Source organism: Vitis riparia, chromosome 14 (assembly GCF_004353265.1).
Source record: "Vitis riparia cultivar Riparia Gloire de Montpellier isolate 1030 chromosome 14, EGFV_Vit.rip_1.0, whole genome shotgun sequence".
NCBI lineage: Eukaryota > Viridiplantae > Streptophyta > Magnoliopsida > Vitales > Vitaceae > Vitis > Vitis riparia.
The window spans coordinates 8444586-8466146 of record NC_048444.1 but is presented as its reverse complement, the minus strand read 5'-3'; the positions used below and the strand labels follow the sequence as shown (position 1 = coordinate 8466146).

Genomic DNA, 21561 nt, shown 5'->3' with positions numbered 1-21561 from the left:
TTGCATATCCAATAAATATACAATCAATAGTTTTAGGCCCAATCTTAACTAGTTTAGGCTTAGGCACTCCTACTTTAGCTAAACACCCCCACACTTTCAAATATTTGTAAGAGGGTTTGTGACCCTTTCATAACTCATATGAAGTTACATCCTTATTCTTGTGTGGTATCTTGTTAAGAATGTGGTTTGCAGAAAGAATTGCTTCTCCCCATAAGTTTTGGGGTAGACCCAAACTTATCAACATAGCATTCATCATTTCCTTTAATGTACGGTTCTTGTGCTCAGCAACACCGTTCGATTGAGGGGAATAAGGAGCAGTAGTTTGGTGGATTATTCCATGTTCAGAACAAAATTCTCCAAAATGAGCTTCATATTCTCCACCTCTATCACTTCTTATTGCCTTAATCTTTCTGCTAAGTTGATTTTCAACCTCATTCTTGTAGTGTTTAAACACATCTAAGGCCTCATCTTTGCTTCTTAGCAAATACACATAACAGTATCTTATACAATCATTTATAAAGGTAATAAAATACATTTTCCCTTCTCTTGTTTGTACAAACTTTAAGTCACATATGTCACTATGAATTATATCTAGAGGTTCCGTGTTCCTTTCAATTGAATGAAATGGTGGCTTAGCCATCTTGGCTTCCACACACACTTCACATTTATGTTTAAAATCAATGCTAAAAGAAGGTAACAAATTTATGTTAATCAACATTTTTAAAGTTTTATTGTTAGCATGTCCTAACCTATCATGCCACAAAGTAAAAGACTCAATCATGTAAACAGAAGTACTTGTTTTATTATTATTGAAATCACGCTTAATAGTCATTGCATTCATCTTAAACAGGCCATTTGTCATATACCATTTGCCCACATACATCCCATTTTTCATGAATACAAATTTGTCAGACTCGAAAACTAACTTGAACCCATTTTTGCTAAGCATAGAACTAGAAACAAGATTCTTGCGAATATCAGGCACATGTAGCACATATGTGAGAACAAGTTCTTTTCCAGAAGTCATCTTTAGTACCACTTTTCCAATTCCCACAACCCTAGATGTGGCAGAATTTCCCATGATCAAATTTCTACCATTGACTGGTACATATGTAAAGAACATGTTTCTTTCTCCACAAACATGACGGGTGGCACCCGTGTCAACCCACCATTTGTTTGGGTTATCTACCATGTTGGCTTCAAATAGTACCAATGCAGAAAGCATGTTTGCCAACTCCTCTTCCTTAGTCACATGTGCTTTATTTTCCTTGCTTTGTCATTTCAAGCGACAATCCTTGGCCCTATGGCCTTGCTTATTGCAAATGTAACACTTCCCAACAAACTTCTTGTATTTGTTTTTTCCCTTGACTTGGACCTTCACCAAAGTGCTTTCTCTTTTTATTAGCCTTTGGTTCCACCAAGTTTGCCTTGGACTCCATGGGATGTTTTCCCACTTTCTTCTCAGAGACACGATTATCTTCCTCAATTTTCAGTGTCATAATCAAGTCCTCAAGCCCCATTTCCTTGCGCTTGTGTTTCAGATAATTCTTGAAGTCCTTCCAAGATGGTGGTAACTTTTCAACAATTGCTGCAACTTGAAAAGACTCACTTAATTCCATCTTCTCAGCATGTAATTCATGCAAAATTATTTGAAGCTGTTGGACTTGGCTTGTCATTGTCTTGGAGTCAACCATTTTGTAATCTAGAAATCTACCAACTATGGATTTTTTCATGCCAACATCTTCAGTCTTGTATTTCTTCTCCAAAGAATCCCATAGCTCCTTGGATTTCTTCACTTGACTATACACATTATACATTGTGTTGTCAAGTCCATTGAGGATGTAATTTTTGCATAGAAAATCTGAATGTTTCCATGCTTCAACTGCTGCCACAATTTGCTTGTTAGTCTCTCATTCCTTTAAGGTAGGTGCATCTTCATGCAACACTTTGGCCAAGTGTTGTGAGATAAAACAACATATTTTGTTGCCACTGCTTGAAGTCCAACCCAGTGAATTTCTCTGGTTTCTCACCATGGGTAGTAGTAGGTGTAACAACAGGGGTATCAATAATATTTGTAAAGACCATGTTATTAATTGTATTAAAAACACAAATATAAGCAAAAGATTAAAAAAAAAAAATTGTCTTAAGATTGTTATTCTTGAATTATCACAAATGTATGGTCAAATAATTATGTATAACAAATAAACGAGAAGGTAAGTAAATATTGAATTTTACAAACAGTTGATCGAGGCTAGAGTTACTCTATGTCCTTAAGACGAATTTGCCTCACACTGGTGCTTACGATTTATTGACAATCATCTCCCAAGATACAACGATCACTTTCTTGTGATAGTAGCACTCCAAATCATAAGAAACGGTGAATCACTTGATGACTTGAACTCTCTTGAATACCAAACACTTGGAAGAAATGAGAAAAAGTGGAGAGAATTGATGATGGAATAAATGAGAAATGCCATGGGAGGGGGGAGGGGAGGGGGCGGCTATTTATAGGTTTTCTGGTGACTCTTAGAAGAGATGTGTCTTAAATACTTGACATATCTTTTGACACAAGTTGTGTCCATTAGGAAGAGTTGAGTCTAATTGAAATGGTATGTCTTAATTTTCATTCACCTATAAATATCCCAACATATATTATGGTCATCGTCATGTATCTGCATTTTCATAAATAAATAAATGAAAAGGTTTAACATATTATTTGATTAAAATATATAAAATAATCTAAATGTATAAATCTCACTCTCCTCGTGTTTAAACTTGAAAAGTAATCTATTTTTTTATAAATGTCCTTTAATATTTTGATTATTTATTTGTAAGTTTTAAAAAAGAATATTATTTTTTAGTGGTCTAACTTAGGTGCGAACTCGATGTTTGAATGGTCTTGAACAATCATTTGTAATACTTGGATTGAGTTTAGATTAGGTTTTTTCCAAACCAAGTTCAATTTATGAGTTGACTCGGATTAAGGTTCAAACAATCCAAGCCTAATTTAAACCTATGTTTTTGTAATATTTATTATGTATACTATCTTATATAATAATATTTATTTTCTTTTTAAATTTTTAAGAAAAAAATATCAAATTATGTTATATCATATATATATTTTTATTTTTTAGAAAGATATATAAACTTATTTTTACTTTTTTTGTTATTATGCAATTTTGTTCTATTTATTATTTAAATTTTAATATAAATATATAATTTTTTTTTTTTAAGAAACATTATCAATAGATTTTAAATTATATAACTTAGTCAACCCGACCAACCTAAACTTGGAAAAATGATATTAGGTTAAGTTTGGATTGAGTATTCATGTCATAGGTTAAGTTGAACTTGGATTTATTGTTTCTTAATTTGAGTTGGGATTGGATTAGTCATCAACTCGCCCAAGTTGCAACCTTATTGTTCTTAAAAGAAAAATGCAAAGAGATATTTTTTTTAATAAAAAAAAATTGTATTTTTTTAAGCTAAAAGAATGTGGAAGGTTAGATTTACAAATTGAGGATTATTTTCAAATAACCCTATATATATAACCTTGTATATTAATAAGAGATTATGACAATAATATTTGTTTGCATTATTTATCTTTTTAATGTGGAATAAATTAGTGATGATAAATCATCTTCGAACCTTTTCTCTTTGCTCATCTCTACTCATTGAATTTATTTAAGTTAATTAATAATTCAATTATTTCTAGTTAAGAAACTAATATATATATATAAAAAAAAAACACATTGAAAACACTATGGGACGTCGACTTTATAAAAGGGTATGTTTAATATTTTGTAGTTATATCGTGATTGACATTTTATTTGAACACTTATTTCTCAACTCCATTTCAAGAAGAAGAAAATGTGAAAAAGAAGAATTTTATATAAATATACTTTTATTTTTATATATAGCATTTTTCTCAAATAATAGACTCAATTCTTGTCTATATTTACAACACAAAAGGCGCAAATCCATGGAAAGAAAAGAAAAAGGGTCCACATCATCAATCAAGTAATGTCACTTATATATTTTTCAGATCCATTGTTTATATCATAATCCAATTTTATTTGTACCTTTATAAATAAGTTCCATTCGATTGTAGCATCGTTGACTAAGCACACATATTCAATGATCGGAATTCCTTGTTTAGACACGGCTTAGGTGCCATAACATTTTCTTAAAAAGAAAAGGTTTTTGGTTGATGATGGAGTAGTTCCTGAATTGGGAATAGATCGTGGGAAAAGAAGAAACACAACATGCTTTCTTATGGAGACTGACCTAAGTCAGCTCTATTATTAATCAAGCAAACTCGTAATACATAGTACTTCTGGATTATATATATATATAATCCAACACTTAGAAACCACAAAGTTCAAATCAACCCATTCATATGTCACAAGCGCCCAAGCTATATTATTCTTATACCCCAAGCCACAGCAACTCCTCCTTCATCCTATATATATAGTACCAGTTTATCTTTTCATTTTCAAGGGCTTGGTGGGCTACATCCTCGATTTTTCTTGGAACACGGGGTTGGTTTTGATTTGGGAATGCAGTTTTTGTTAGGACGTCATTTGTATTTTTTGGCCCTAGTGCCTAGGCTGAAAAGCCAATGCGGCGCCCAGGGTGGCCTCCCCAGGATTCGAACCTGTGACCTTAAGGTCCTTGCTGTTGCCCTCCTGGTACCATCTTGGCTGCCAAGATGGTACCAGGAGGGCAACAGCAAGGACCTTAAGGTCACAGGTTCGAATCCTGGGGAGGCCACCCTGGGCGCCGCATTGGCTCTTCAGCCTAGGCACTAGGGCCAAAAAATACAAATGACGTCCCAACAGTTTCTGTAAGCTTTTCCAAATCCACAGTTAGAGCCTGCTCTAATGCCCACCTTATGATCAGTACTCATCATTTCTGCAAGATCCATGTAAGATATCATCAACACAAACAAGATCGAGACAATATTTATACTAACAGCAAAAAAAAAAAAAAAACAACTTCCTTTATATTAGATAAGATGGAAGTGAAAGGATTTTTCTTATCCAATTTTAATTTCCCTATATAACTTATATATGACAAAGAGGAAAAACAGCAGCTCATGCATGATTGTGTATTTGAAGTTTTTACATGCAACGTACCCTATACACATACATACTAATATTTTCCTAAAAAAGAAATGGAATAATGAAAATATAGGTTGTTGATTTTACGCAAACGTCCAAGAAAATATTAATGATATGGACTGAAATTTTATTAAAAGAAACTTAAATATAAAATGGATGTAGAAAAGGAAATTACCATTTTGAACCAACTCTCGAGCACTAAGTACGCAAGAGGGAAAGAGAAGGACTGAAATCAAGAGAGAGCATACAAGGATAGCCTTCATAGCGATGGGAGATTGAAGTAGGGTATGCTAAAGTTTCTCCCCCGCTGCCCCTATTTATAATAATGGGATTCGCATGTGTAGATCGGGAAAAAGAGATGGTAATTTTTATTTATTTAAAAGTACGAAGGGCAAGGTGTCCCACAAAAAAAACAAAGGATGACTCACTCTCTCAATTATCACAATACTCCGAATCATCCATATCATATCATAGAAAGCAAAGAAAGCAAAGAATCCTAATACAATAAAATAAATTATGAACTTGTTTGATAGTAAGTTTAAGAAACGCTTCCAATATTTTTAATATTTAAAAAATTATATCATTCAAATGTTTGAAAAATTAAAAATATATTTTAAAATTATTATCCAACGCACTCTAAATCATTAAAATTTATCCGTTAAAAGATTTTTATTTTTATTTTTTTTTTTTTTTAAGAAATGCATGGTCTTCCTATGAGAAACTAAAGTCACCTTGGTTTCGATATTACTTTTATTGTAATTCCATTCTTTATTTTGAATATAGGTACGGTAATCCAATAATTAAATACCGCATTCTTTAAATAATGCCACAAAAAGAAGAGAATGACACAATATGCCAAACTTGATTAGGAAAAAAGCAAGGAATGGTATTATAAAAATAAAAACATAAAAAAGGACTTATGGATTGACTACTATTTCCTTTCCATCATTTGCAGAACTTTTTCACTCCACTCAACTATTTTACTCCAAAATAGTATTTTTCTCTCATTATCATATGGGAAAATAGTAATTTTGTAGATCACAAATGCCACACTGCCTTAATGCTAATTATTAGAACGGCTGATAGACAGAGATCATGAAGCCAGCTGAGAAGCAACGGAATTGGAATAAAGAATACTTCACGTACAAAAGCTAGAAAGACTTGCAAAAATTGCAATGAGAGAGAGTGATGAAAAGGATAACATCAAAATCCAATCCTATATTGGTCATGTTTCACGTTGCTCCACTCTTGTTCATATTTTATTACATCTGGAAGATTAAAATAACAAAGTTGTGGCCAGCGCAGAGGGTGCTGTTGGAGGTAAGGAAGGAAAGAAAATTGAAATTTGTATAGAGGAGAAAGAGTGAAAATGAGTATAATAAGTGATGAAAAAAATAACGAGTGCTCTTAATAAATATCCAAAAAAATAATGAAGACAAAAATTATACCTTAAGCTTGATTTTTACATTAAATGTAACTTCAAATTAGTCAATTGTATATTACTTTGTATATGCTCAATTCTCTCACATCTTCTATTAGTTGTTGATGTTTATAACTATTTTCATAAATAATAATAATCTTGATAATTTCTTAAGACATCCGGAATGCAAAGTAGGATATGAGTCGAGTGGAAGGATCAAAATTGCATAAAGATCAATGACCAAGTCCAATAAAACATTTGAGGATGATTGAAGAGGTTTGGAGATGTCCAAACGAGCTTAAGTAAATTTTTATAAAAAAAAAACCTAGACTCTTCAAATATCAATCTCATCAATCTTTAAAAGATTTGAACATTGTTTGCTTATGCAGAAAAAGTTGGCAAAATTGGCAAAAAAACAAGAAAAATGTTGAAGGAGCTAAGGGGCATTTTGACAAAAATGGTGCCACCCTATAGTCTTGCGCCATTTTTCATAGTGGTACCACCATTTTGAGTTAAAGAAGCCCACCAACCGGAAAAAAATGGCACCAAGATAGTGCAACCTCATAAACCAACACTATTTTCTTCAAAAGTGTCGTCATTTTGTTTTGAAACATCGAGAGCATGTGGGACCCAATTTTTTGGACTTTTCCCAAGCCACCATTAGATCTCTCACCTTGTTTTTTTATGCCTCCACATAGGATATAACTTAGAACAACATGAGAGCACCTATTTAAAGGGATTTTGGAGCTGGAGAAGGAGCATTTTTGGGACAAGGCCCCTTGGTGGGGAACTCTTCTTGAACCTCCAACCTTGGAACTTGCTGTAACTTCAATAATCTTTGTAATGTTTTCTAGATTTTAAGAGATTTAATGCATTAAACTTCTTTATCTTGATTGTATTTGCATTTTGCTATAGTTACTCTTTAGTTTTGTATAACTTTGAAACTTGATTTTGAATTTCAATGGCTCTTATTTCATACTTCGTTTTTGTCTCTTGTTTTGCTGTTGAGATTATGTCTTTTGAGTAGTGTGTGTGTGCATGTGTGTTTTTTCTTTTTCTTTTTTTATGCTAAAGAGGAAGGGTCCTTAGGAGCTCCCCTAGACCTATGAAATGACCCTCAAATCTTTAAGTAATTAATGATTTATTCAACTTGTAAGTTGAATCTACATTTTTAATTAGAAAATCATGTCTTAATACTTGGGAATTGGAGTTTAGGGGTCCCTTTAAGAATATCTCAAGCACTTATTTGTGACAACCATTTAAACTTAAGATGATAATTATTTAGGCCTTAATACTATAATATGGCAAACAAATGGGTTGTGGGGGCTTTAAGGATTTCACAAGGAGGTTCAACTCACAAGTTTGAAGCAATGGTTTTAATTAAATTGCGCTTGTATTAAAAATTCTCGAACTAAGAACACTTCTAGGTAATCTCGATTGTGTTAGCTTGATTGAGAGAAATTTCATGAAAAGAAAAGCCCAAGTGACATAGTTATCCTTACAATTTTAGCAAATGTTATTAAGTCAAATTTAAATTTAAATTCACATGGTTTTTCCCATATTTTTCATAAAATTCATTAACCTCTTTTTTAAAAAAAAAAAAAAAAAAAAGTGTCTCAAATTCTAATTTGAGTCGATTGGAAAGTCATTGATAGTTTGTCATTGATAGTTTTCGAATGGGATATATTCTTGTAAAGAAGTTTTCTATTATCATAAAGAAATTTTCCTATTGTGAGATTTTTTTTTTTTAAGAAATAAGTATTTTTGATAATCACATAATTAGTTTCCTACAAGGAATCTTATCTTGTAATTAGAAAAATATATAAGAAGAGATTTTGATTAAAAAGAATGAGTCTCTTTTTTGGTTTAGGTGAGATTTTGAGATTTGAGAGCTTTAGGGTTGTAATCTTCTTCAATAATAATAGAAATTCTTCTTCTTTACCATGGATGTAAGCTTTAGGTCAAACCACATAAATCATAACATGTTTTTGTGTGTTTTCTGTTTTCGTATTCTTATTTTCTTCTCCCTATTATTATTCTTTATTGTGATTTTTCACAATTGTTTTGTTTTGTTTTTTTTTTGTTTTTTACAAATTTAGTGAAAGAAAAAAATTTATTCATTTTCTAAACCTCTCAATTTCCCCATTATATGTAAGATTTCCCTATCTTTCAAGACCCAACTTATGAGGATTTTAAATTAAAAAATTGACTCCATATACTTGGGGAATTGCACTTTTGCATGTATATTTGGGAGCGACCAATAGGTTAAAGAGAAGTTCGGGGGTTAGGTTACCCAGTAAGAAGGTATTAGGTGCCCACTAAGCCCAACATGAGAAAATGGAGGCAACTTAATAAGTGATTGATTTGATAAAAAAATACAAAGTCAAATTAAAATAATAAAATTAGTTTTCTCTAGCTATCTGTGACTTTTGACATGGTGGTGGAAGAAAGAAATGCATACAAATATGAATAATCACATGGATAATCAAGTAAAAGGTTGTGGACAAGGAATATGATGAGATATTTGCTCTTGTTACTTATTTAGAAACTATAAGATTATTCATCTCTTTGGTTACTCAAAATAACTAGAAGATTTTTCAAATTAATGTGAAATATGTCTTTTTAAATGGACATCTTGAAAAAAAAGTGTATATGGAACAACCCATGGATTTTGTGTTAAGATAAAACCCTTAAAAGTATGACATTATGTAATAAACTTTTGGATTTTATTTGTTTAATAAAGTTTCGATTCACTTTTATCTATCCTATTTCCATGTATCATATCTTGTGAGCATTTTAGTTTACATCTTTTGCATTGTACATGATTTGGGTGCATTAGAAGTTGCATGAAAAATCTAAGTCATGGGTTCTTTGAAAATAGATGATTGTTCATAGTCGGTTCATGGGTTTAGGCAACCCATTAGAGGTTGTAGTGCACCACCTCCTAATTGGATGGATGGTTGGTCTTGGCTATCATGATGGGTTTCTCATGGTAAGTGCACTAGTATGCATGGTTATACATTGGACACAACCTACGATGAGTCATGACTTAAGGCTATCAAGTAGTCATGACTTTACCAAATTGTTTCATTGTGTTGTCTTTTAATTTTGACAGAATATTAAGTTTGTGCTAAAATTAACAATGGCTTTGACCTATGGGTGAGATTATAAGCTGATTATATATTATTTATAGATTGAGTCATTGTTAATGAAAGTTAATAGCAATATATTCACAACAATTCTATTATTTCTTTTTTGCACATATAAATTTTCTCACTAGAAAAATGAACTACAAATCAAGTAAAAATTTGTATTGAATTTATTAATAGATTTAACAATTTTTTAAAAATAATTTGGAACTCAAAAAATAGATAATCACTTCAAAAAATAATAGATCAAAATTGATATATTATGAGTTATTTATAACTTTATTGTTTTTGTTGTACACAATTATATTATTTGAATTTTCTTATAAGATAAATAGATTCTAAATTAAGTGAAACATAATATAATAATTTAAATTCTTTAATGAATCTTTTAATTTTTAAGAATAATTTGGGATTCAAAAAATGGATCCAATTAATTGCATACTAAATCAAAGCATTTTAAAATACTATGTTTGTAATTAAGTAGTGAATGTGTGCATGTAATGAAAAACTTGACCTATTTACATTTTAAAAAAGTTAAACTTTATTCTTTATTCATTTTAAATAAAATATTATTAATTTTATTTTTAAATTATTATTATTCATTTTTAGGAAAAAAAATCAATTATACTTTTACAAAGATGTTAATAATCATATTTTTATAACATATACTAAAATAGGTGTTATGAAATACGGGGTTTGTTACAAGAATTTATTAGGATGGATTATTATCTGTTAGCTAATATTTCTCAATTGTTGTTAATCTCCTTCCAACTTTTTATAAAATGAGGGTTCTACTTACACAAAATTTGATTCCCACTATCTCTTCTTCTATTTCCTCTTTTATTATTTTGTTCTTTTATAACCAGCACAAGCATAATAAAAGAACACTTAGCTATAGCAGAAGAGAACGAGACTATAGCAAAGTAAAAATTTTCATCTTTTTTTCAAAGGATTTTACATGATAAGGTGGAGCATGATATAACCTTTTCATTTATTTTCTACGGGTATTGTATTCTTTAATTTTCATTAAATAAAAAAATTTACATACAATACTTTATTATAGCATACAATTATGTTATGTGCAATTGCTTTTAATGGACTACACAAAGCGATTTAGCTGGTTTAATTTTAATTTTATTTTTTTATTTTTTTTTATTTTTTTAATTTCCATTTAGTTGTTGATGTTGCTAGGTTTCTCCCTTGCTTGGATTGTTCTATCATATTGTTGGGTTGCTACAGCTCATTCTGTATTATTAATGTTACATTTTTTTACTTTAGTTTTCGTCATATTCATGAAGATAGGAGGCTTTTCTTAGTATTAAGGTGGTTGATCACTCAACAAAATTAACTTTATTTTAAAAAAAATTCTGAATCGTACCAAATTCTTTTGGATTATATTATATAATTCAATAATGTAACAAGACTATCAAGAGAGGATTATTGTTAATGAATGTGTGCTCTAATTCTTTCTACACATGAATGCATTTGTGAATACTTAGAACTTGGATAGTTGGATATTTTGTTGCACATGAGAAAAAATTAACAATTTTGTACATGAATAACAAAACATTAGTACTTGTAGTTACAGGATGGCTATATATAAGGATAATACTTTTATATGATATTTTAGTGTAGACATATTGTGTGGTTTTTGGATTGAGGAAGGACAAAATTTTTTGGATTTTCAATTGTTGATGGGTGTTTTATTTTTCTAAATGGTAATTGATTGAGATTAAACTAGAGATTATAAGTAGTGTACAATTTGTAATTTACTGGAAAGTTCACCACTAGGAAGACTTAACAACAACTATTTTTATGATGCTCGTAAGACATTTTTTTAGGTTAATAACTTTTATGTTAATAAAAATTCAAATATCATTTTTGTCATTTTTTTCATCTACTTCATTATTTTGTGTATATTTTATAGGGGCATAAAGATTCTAATGATTTGAGACTCAAACCATTTCCACACTTGATGATCTAAGTCTTGTTTTTGGTAAAGATCGTGTTAATGGAAGTTTGGTTGATACTTTGTATTTCAACTATTTTGATATGTTTAAACAAATTACTAAGAATTTAATGGGAATTCGTTTTACTTGTGTTTTCTTTAAACAAATCTATTTATACATAACTTAGTTTAGGTTGCAATATTTTATGTAAATAATTTATTAATTAGGTATGAGAATTATTTTTATGAATGGTTGAGTAGATTCAAGTTTATATATTAATGTATTGGGAATGAAAATTATTTATTAAGAGATGATTTGGTAGCTATGTAATGGAATTAACTTGTTAAACAAGATAAAATAATAATATATTACTTTAACTTAAATTATTTTCTTGATGGTAGCAGTGTTGAAAAAAAAAAAATTAATAAAGACTTAACTTGACGAGAAAATAGTAATGAACATAATTTTATACTGACCTATAAAATTATAAATATGTTAATGGAACAAGAAGACCTATATAGATAATGAAACATCAACCTTAGCCTATATTGATAACTTAGGAATATTAACATATGTCCATGGTGATAGCAAGATGCTATCAACATATCTTATACCTATGTTGACACCTCGATCAATGATGCTAATCCTCGGCGTTAACATAAGTCAATGTTGATGGTGAAATGCTATCAACAAAGCCATTCTTCTTTATAGTGGGTTCACTGGTAATACAACCTATCCATGGCCCAATTGACTACTAATTCCTTTAAACCCATTATTTTTCCCTCAAACCTATAAAGAAACCCATAAAAAAGCATCATCTGATCTGGATAGGACTCTTTTGACCAGCATGCACTGTTTTTATTATAGAAATCCAAACCAACCAATTCTATTATAGAAAACCCAAACTAATCGCCATTGTTTTCTATTTTCCTTTTGTTTTTAATTTTTTATTTTTAATACTTGGTATTCGCAAATGGTTAATGAAAGTAAATGAAAGACTAAAGAGGTAAAATGTTACTCAAAGTAGGTGATGATGTGCTTATTCTAAGTAATTGGTCATTGCATAACTTTCTTTTGAATGGTGTTGTAAATTTAGTTTAGTTGTCTTTGGTTATTTAGAGGACTATAATATTTTCTATGAAGGACTAACTTTTTATGCAAAGGCAAGGGTAGTAAAAAAAAAGAAAAAAAAGAAAAAGAAAAGAAAAGAAAAAAAAAAAAAAAGGTAAAATGGAGGGGTGAAAATAGGTAGTGTAAAATTAAAAAAACCAAAAATAAAATAAAAGGGTCAAAATACGAACATTAGGTGTGCAAGTGTGAAACCTAGACTATTAGGTCTATAAGAAAAAAAAGAAAGGAAATAATCGTCTAGCTCTTGAGATCAATAGCACCAGAGGTTTATTGGTAATACAACCAGTCTAAGATCTAATCGACCCCTAGTTTCCATTTAACCCATTGTTTTCCTCTCGAACCAATAAAGAAATTCATAAAAAAGAATTATCTCACCTAGATAAGACTTTTGTGACCAACTTGCGCTATTTCCATTATAGAAATCCAAACCAGCCAATTCTATTAGAGAAAACCCAAGCCAATGATCATTGTTTTTTTATCTTCCTTTTGTTTTTATTTCTATTCTTTCAAAATATATTTTGACAGGCTTGATTAAAGGAAAAGAAAGACTGAATAGGTAAAATACTACTCACAGCAGGTTACGATGTACTTATCTTCAATAGTTAGTCACCATAAAAATTTATTTTGAATGGTGTTGTAAATTTATTTATTTATCTTTGGTTATTCAAAGGATTTATATAAGGAGGGATAACCAGTCATATAAAGGCAAGTGGTGTTAAAAAAAAAAAAAAAAAAAGTAAAACGAAGGGTCAAAAGGTACATAGTAGGTGTATAAGTATACAACCTAGACCTTTAGGCCTATAGGGAAAAGAAAAAAAATTACATTACATGAAAGGATAACATTGATACAAAGATAAATAGTGTAAAAATAAAAATGGGAAGCGAAATGGATGGGTTAGAAAGTGAACATTAGGTGTGTAAGTGTACAATCTAAATCATTAAGCTCACAAGAGAGAGGAAATAACCATTTGACTATTGAGATCGATGGTTCAAGAGGTTCATCGGTAATACAATCTGTCCATGTCCTACTAACAGCCGGTTTCCATTAAACATATTTTTCCTCAAAGCTATAAAGAAGCTCATAAAAAATGCATAATCTCACATGGACAAGACTCATAAGAATATAAAGTTACTCTTTCTTTACAATGTGATATTATGTTATAATAATTATATATATAACTTTATTATTGTGTATATATATATATATATATATATATATATATATATATATATATAGAGGTTCCTTTTATATATATTTATGGGTTCTACAATCTCTTGTTTATGGTTTTATTTTCTTACTCATTTTCAACTTTTTGAAAATACTTTTCACGTTTCTAAGAAATTCATACAATAAGAAAGGCCTTATGTAAGTTAATTGGCGATCATGTACAGCTAACTAGTTACATGAATATAAAATGGATGTAGAAAAAGAAATTACCATTTTGAACCAACTCTCGAGCACTAACGCAAGAGGCAAAGAGAAGGACTGAAATGAAGAGAAAGCAAACAAGGAAAGCCTTCATGGTGATGGGAGATTGGAGTAGGGTCTGATGAACTTTCTCCCCCACTACCCTTATTTATAATGGCATTCATATGTGTGGATCGGGAAAAAGAGGTGGTAACTTCAATTAATGGGAAAGTGTGAAGGGTAAAGTGTCCCGCAAAAAAGGGAAGCAAGGATGAGTCCCCACCACCCCACTGCCTCAATTATCACAAAACATATGGTACCTCTCTTGCACATCTTTTGATCCGAAACCAACTTTTCTCATGCACATGGTTCACTGCTATCACATGTACCCAACTTTCTCACTCCACTCAATTCTTGTACTCCACGATAGAATTTTCTCTCATTATCATGGTAATATTCATGAATAATTGACACTGGCTGCTGCCAGAATTCTCTGGAGGAAAAGAATACAAGTAATTTTTCAATTTTTTTTAAAACTTTTTTATTTTCATTTTCAAAATGGTTTTTATATTAAAAATATTGGTGAATTGAAAGTGCGTTTATCAAAAAAAATTTTTAAAGTATTTTTAATTTAAGTGTTTAAGAGTCTGATAGTGATTTTATAAAGCGTTTTTAATCTTTTTAATATTTGAAAGATAAAATTTTTTAAATGTTAAAAAGACTAAAAACATTTCCTATAATTACTATCAAACGAACTCTTAAATGTTTTTGAAAAAATAGCTTATCAAATTTTGTTATAAAAAACACTATTAATGATTTTTCAACTATTTAAAAGTATTTTCTAAATTTCAAATACCTAATTTTTCTTCAAAAATACTTTTGATATAGAATTGTTTTTCAAAACACTATTAAATATGATTTTTCAACTATTTAAAAGTGTTTTCTAAATTTTAAATACCTATTTTTTCTTCAAAAATACTTTTTGATTTTGATCTAGAGCTATTTTTAAAAAACAATCTAGTTAAAATATTAGAACTGCCATAATGCTAATTATTGGAGCGGCAGATAAACACATTACTTTTGCATATCAAAAGGAGCTGGATGATATGAAGTTTTGTTGTTGGATTAATATTAGAACTGCCTCTAATTCTAATGTGTTCATATCTATTATATATATGGTCGTGAAAATATATGAAAAGGCATAACATATTATTTGATTAAAAATATATAAAATAATCTAAATTTGTAAATCTCACTCTCCTTTGTTTAAAAACTTAGGTGTCAACCCAATGTTTGAATGGAGTTGAGCAATCATTTAAAATACTCGGATTGGGTTTGAATTAGGTTTTTTCCAACTCAAGTTCTATTTATGGGTTGGACTAGATTAATGTTCGAACAATCCAAACCTAATTCAAACCTATGTTTTTATAATATTTATTATGTATATTATCCTATATAATATTTTTTTTTAATTTTTAAGAAAAAATATCAAATTATTTTATCTTGTATACTTTTTTAGAAAGATATGTAAATTTATTTTTACTTTTTTTTTGTTATTATCTTGAAAATTTATTCTATTTATTTAAAAAAATTAATATAAATATATTTAAGAAACATTATAGATAGATTTTAAATTATGCAAATTAGTCAACCTAACCAACCCAAACTTTGGAGAAATGATATTAGGTAAAGTTTAGGTTGAGCATTTCATGTTAGAGGTTAAGTTGAACTTAGATTTACTGTTTCTTAATTTAAGTTGCGATTGGATTAGTCATCAATCCACCCAAGTTGCAACCTCATTGTTTTTAAAGAAAAATATTAAGATGTTTTTTTTATTAAAAATTTGTATTTTTAGGCTAAAAGAATGTGGAAGGTTAGATTTACAAATTGAGGATTATTTCAAAGTCCAATTACCCTATATATATATTAAAAATAACATTGTATATTAATTAATAAGAGATTATGGTAATAATATTTGTTTTCATTATTTATCTTTTTAATTTGGAATAGAATAGTGATGATAAATCATCTTCAAACTTTTTCCCATTGCTCATCTCTACCAATTGAATAGATAATTTTTTTTTTAAAATAAAAGAAAATAAAATTGAATATATATAAGTTATATGAATTCATATAACTTCCTTTATATTAGATAAGATGGAAATGAAAGGAATTTTCTTTTACAATTTTTATTCCCCTATACAACTTACATATATGACAAAGGGGAAAAACAGCAGCTCATGCATGATTGTGTATTTGAAGTTTTTACATGTAATGTATTCTATATACATACATACTAATATTTTTCAAAAACAAGAAAAACACTTCCAATTTTTATGTGAAGTGTGAATGGGGAAGTGTGAAGGGCAAGTGTCCCGCAAAAAAGGGGAAGCAAGGATGAGTCCCCGCTACCCCACGATCTCAATTGTCACAAAACATATGGTACCTCTCCTGCATATCTTTTGATCCGAAACCAACTTTTCTCATTCACATGGGTTCACTGCCATCTCATGCGCCCAACTTTCTCACTCCACTCAATTATTGCACTCCACGATAGAATTTTCTCTCATTATCTTGATAATATTCATGGATTACGACTGGCACCTACCAGAATTCTATGGAGGAAAAGAATACAAGTAATTTTTTAATTTTTTTAAAGTTTCTGATTTCCATTTTCTAAAATGGTTTTTATATTAAAAATATTGGTGAATTGAAAGTACGTCTATCAAATTTTCTTTTTAAAGTGTTTAAAAGTTTGTTTTGCAATGATTTTAAGTGTTAGAAAGACTAAAAACGTTTTCTATCATTACTATCAAATATACTCTTTGTTTTTAAAAAAATTGTTTATCAATTATTGCTATAAAAAAACACTATTAATGATTTTTTTTAACTATTTAAAAGTGTTTTCTAAATTTCAAATACCTAATTTTTCTTCAAAAATATTTTTTGATATAGAACTATTTTTCAAGACACTATTAATGATTTTTTTAATTATTTAAAAGTGTTTTCTAAATTTTAAATACCTATTTTTTTGAAAAAAAAAATAATTTTTGATGTAGAACTATTTTTAAAAAACAATCTAGTTAAAAGCATAAATGGAACACTATCATACTGCTAATTATTAGAGCGGCAGATAAATACATTACTTTTGCGGACCAAAAGGAGTTGGGTGACATCCATAAAGTTTTGTTGTTGGATTAATATTAGAACTGCCTCCAATTCTAATGTGTTCATATCTATATATTGTTATTCTTGAATTATCACAAATGTATGATCAAATAATTATGTATAATAAATAAACGAGAAAGTAAGTAAATATTGAATCTTACAAACGATTGATCGAGGCTAGAGTTTGATTCTATGTCCTTAAGACAAATTTGCCTTGTACTGGTGCTTACGATTTGTTGACAATCATCTCCTAGGATACAATGATCACTTTCTTGTGATACTAGTACTCAAAATCACAAGAAACAGCGAATCACTTGATGACTTGAACTCTCTTGAATACCAAGCACTTGGAAGAAAGGAAAAGAAGTGGAGAGAATTGATGATGAAATGAATTAGAAATGCCATGGGGGGCCTATTTATAGGTTTTCTGGTAACTTTTAGAAGAGATGTGTCTTAAATACTTGACATATCCTTTGACACAAGTTGTGTCCATTAGGAAGAGTTGAGTCTAATTGAAACGGTATGTCTTAATTTTCATTCACTTATAAATATCCCAACATATATTATGGTCATCGTCCTGTATTTGAATTTTCGTAAATAAATAAATAAAAAGGTTTAACATATTATTTTATTAAAATACATAAAATAATCTAAATGTGTAAATCTCACTCTCCTCGTGTTTAAACTTGAAAAGTAATCTGTTTTGTTATAAATGTCATTTAATATTTTGATTATTTATTTGTAAGTTTTAAAAAAGAAGATTATTTTTTAGTGGTCTAACTTAGGTGCTAACTCGATGTTTGAATGGTCTTGAACAATCATTTGCAATACTTGGATTGAGTTTGGATTAGGTTTTTTCCAAACCAAGTTCAATTTATGAGCTGAATCGGATTAAGGTTCAAACAATCCAAGCCTAATTCAAACTTATGTTTTATAATATTTATTATGTATGCTATCCTTTATAATAATATTTATTTTCTTTTTAAATTTTTAAGAAAAAAATATCAAATTATGTTATATCATATATATATTTTTATTTTTTAGAAAGATATATTAACTTATTTTTACTTTTTTTGTTATTATCTTGCAATTTTATTCTATTTATTATTTAAATTTTAATATAAATCTATAATTTTTTTTTAAGAAACATTATAGATAGATTTTAAATTATATAACTTAGTCAACCCAAACAACCTGAACTTGGAGAATTAATGATATTAGGTTAAGTTTGGGTTGAGTATTCATGTCATAGGTTAGGTTAAGTTGAACTTGGATTTGTCCTTTCTTAGTTTGAGTTGGGATTGGATTAGTCATCAACTCACCTAAATTGCAATCTTATTGTTCTTAAAAGAAAAAGGCAAAGATACATTTTTTTTTTTTTAATAAAAAAATTGTATTTTTTTTAAGCTAAAAGAATGTGGAAGGTTAGATTTATAAATTGAAGATTATTTTCAAATAACCCTATATATATAACCTTGTATATTAATAAGAGATTACGACAATAATATTTGTTTGCATTATTTATCTTTTTAATGTGGAATAAATTAGTGATGATAAATCATCTTCGAACCTTTTCTCTTTGCTCATCTCTACTTATTGAATTTATTTAAGTTAATTAATAATTCAATTATTTCTAGTTAAGAAACTAATATATAAAAAAACACACATTGAAAACACCATGGGACGTCGACTTTATAAACGGGTATGTTTAATACTTTGTAGTTATATCGTGATTGACATTTTATTTGAACATTTATTTCTCAACTCCATTTCAAGAAGAAGAAAATGTGAAAAAAGAAGAATTTTATATAAATATACTTTTATTTCTATATATAGCATTTTTCTCAAATAATAGACTCAATTCTTGTCTATATTTACAACACAAAAGGAACAAATCCATCTAAAAAGGGAAAGAAAAGAAAAAAGGTTCACATCACCAATCAAGTGATGCCACTTATATATTTTTCAAATCCATTGTTTATATCATAATCCCATTTTATTTGTACCTTTATAAATAAGTTCCATTCGATTGTAACATCGTTGACTAAGCACACATATTCAATGATCGGAATTCGTTGTTTAGACACAGCTTAGGTGCCATAACATTTTCTTAAAAAGAAAAGGTTTTTGGTTGATGATGGAGTAGTTCCTGAATTGGGAATAGATCATGGGAAAAGAAGAAACACAGCATGCTTTCTTATGGAGACTGACCTAAGTCAGCTCTATTATTAATCAAGCAAACTCGTAATACATAGTACTTCTGGACTATATATATATATATAATCCAACACTTAGAAACCACAAAGTCCAAATCAACCCATACATATGTCACATGCGCCCAAGCTATATTATTCTTCTACCCCAAGCCACAGCCACTCCTTCATCCTATATATATAGTACCAGTTTATCTTTTCATTTTCAAGGGCTTGGTGGGCTACATCCTCGATTTTTCTTCTTGGAACACGGAGTTGGTTTTGGATTGGGAATGCAGTTTCTGTAAGCTTTTCCAGGTCCACAGTTGGAGCCTGCTGTAATACCCACCTTATGATCAGTACTCATCATTTCTGCAAGATCCATGTAAGATATCATCAACACAAACAACATCGAGACAATATTTATACTAACAGCAAAAAAAAAAAAAAATGGTAATTAATTTAATATATATATATATATATATATATATATATATATATATATATATATATATATATATATATATATTAAAAATAACATTGTATATTAATTAATAAGAAATTATGGTAATAATATTTGTTTTCATTATTTATCTTTTTAACTTGGAATAGAATAGTGATGATAAATCATTTTCGAACTTTTTCCCATTGCTCATCTCTACTAATTGAAAAGATAATTTTTTAAAAAAAAAATAAAATAAAATTGAATGTATATAAGTTATATAAATTCATATAACTTCCTTTATATTAGATAAGATGGAAATGAAAGGAATTTTCTTTTACAATTTTTATTCCTCTGTATAACTTACATATATGACAAAGGGGAAAAACAGCAGCTCATGCATGATTGTGTATTTGAAGTTTTTACATGTAACGTACCCTACATACATACATACTAATATTTTTCAAAAACAAGAAAAACACTTCCAATTTTTATCTTTCTGTCCTTTCCAAACTAGGAAAAACCTTGATTATGTTAGCAGGACATTTTATTCAAGGCAATGTAAGCAACGATCATATGTACAGCTAACTAGTTTCATGAATATAAAATGGATGTAGAAAAAGAAACTACCATTTTGAACCAACTCTCGAGCACTAACGCAAGAGGCAAAGAGAAGGGCTGAAATGAAGAGAAAGCATACAAGGAAAGCCCTCATGGTGATGGGAGATTGGAGTAGGCTGTGATAAACTTTCTTCCCCACTACCCTTATTTATAATGGCATTCATATGTGTGAAGTGTGAAGGGCAAAGTGTCCCACAAAAAAGGGGAAGCAAGGATGAGTCCCCGCTACCCCACTATCTCAATTATCACAAAACATATGGTACCTCTCCTGCATATCTTTTGATCCGACACCAACTTTTCTCATTCACATGGGTTCACTGCCATCTCATGCGCCCAACTTTCTCACTCCACTCAATTATTGCACTCCACGATAGAATTTTCTCTCATTATCATGATAATATTCATGGATTGCGACTGGCTGCTGCCAGAATTCTATGGAGGAAAAGAATTCAAGTAATTTTTTAATTTTTTTAAAGTTTCTGATTTCCATTTTCTAAAATGGTTTTTATATTAAAAATATTGGTGAATTAAAAGTACGTCTATCAAATTTTTCTTCAAATTGATAAATAATAGTTTTTTTCATTAAAAAATCTCATTCGTTCATGTACAGATTGAGTATATATAGAGGGTGATCGTCATTCTAAGAATGGAAAAGAATGATACAAGGAAAGAATGATATAAGGAAATAACAACTAATATCCTAATATCTCAACTTTCCTAATATCTCAATATTCCTAATATCTCAATATTCATAATATCTCAATATTCCTAATATCTCAACTTTCTTAATATCTAAACATTCCTAATATCTCAACACTCCCCCTCAAGTTGGTGCATAGATGTCACACATGCCCAACTTGTCTAAAAATTTTGAGAACACTTGACTTGAGACAGCTTTGGTGAGGATATCGGCCAATTGATTTTCTGATCGAATCTTAGGCAATTCCACAATCTTATC

General features: G+C 29.3%; 2 long non-coding RNA genes across 2 annotated transcripts; both read right to left on the bottom strand.

The window, feature by feature from the left end:
- Positions 1-4890: 4890 nt before the first annotated feature.
- Positions 4891-5443, bottom strand: LOC117930687. The gene is made up of 2 exons (XR_004653930.1): positions 5299-5443; positions 4891-4914 (listed from the first exon to the last, which is right to left on the bottom strand). It is a non-coding gene; the product is annotated as an uncharacterized LOC117930687 (long non-coding RNA).
- A 14098-nt stretch (positions 5444-19541) lies between these two features.
- Positions 19542-20749, bottom strand: LOC117930269. The gene is made up of 2 exons (XR_004653891.1): positions 20613-20749; positions 19542-19912 (listed from the first exon to the last, which is right to left on the bottom strand). It is a non-coding gene; the product is annotated as an uncharacterized LOC117930269 (long non-coding RNA).
- Between the last annotated feature and the right edge of the window lie 812 nt (positions 20750-21561).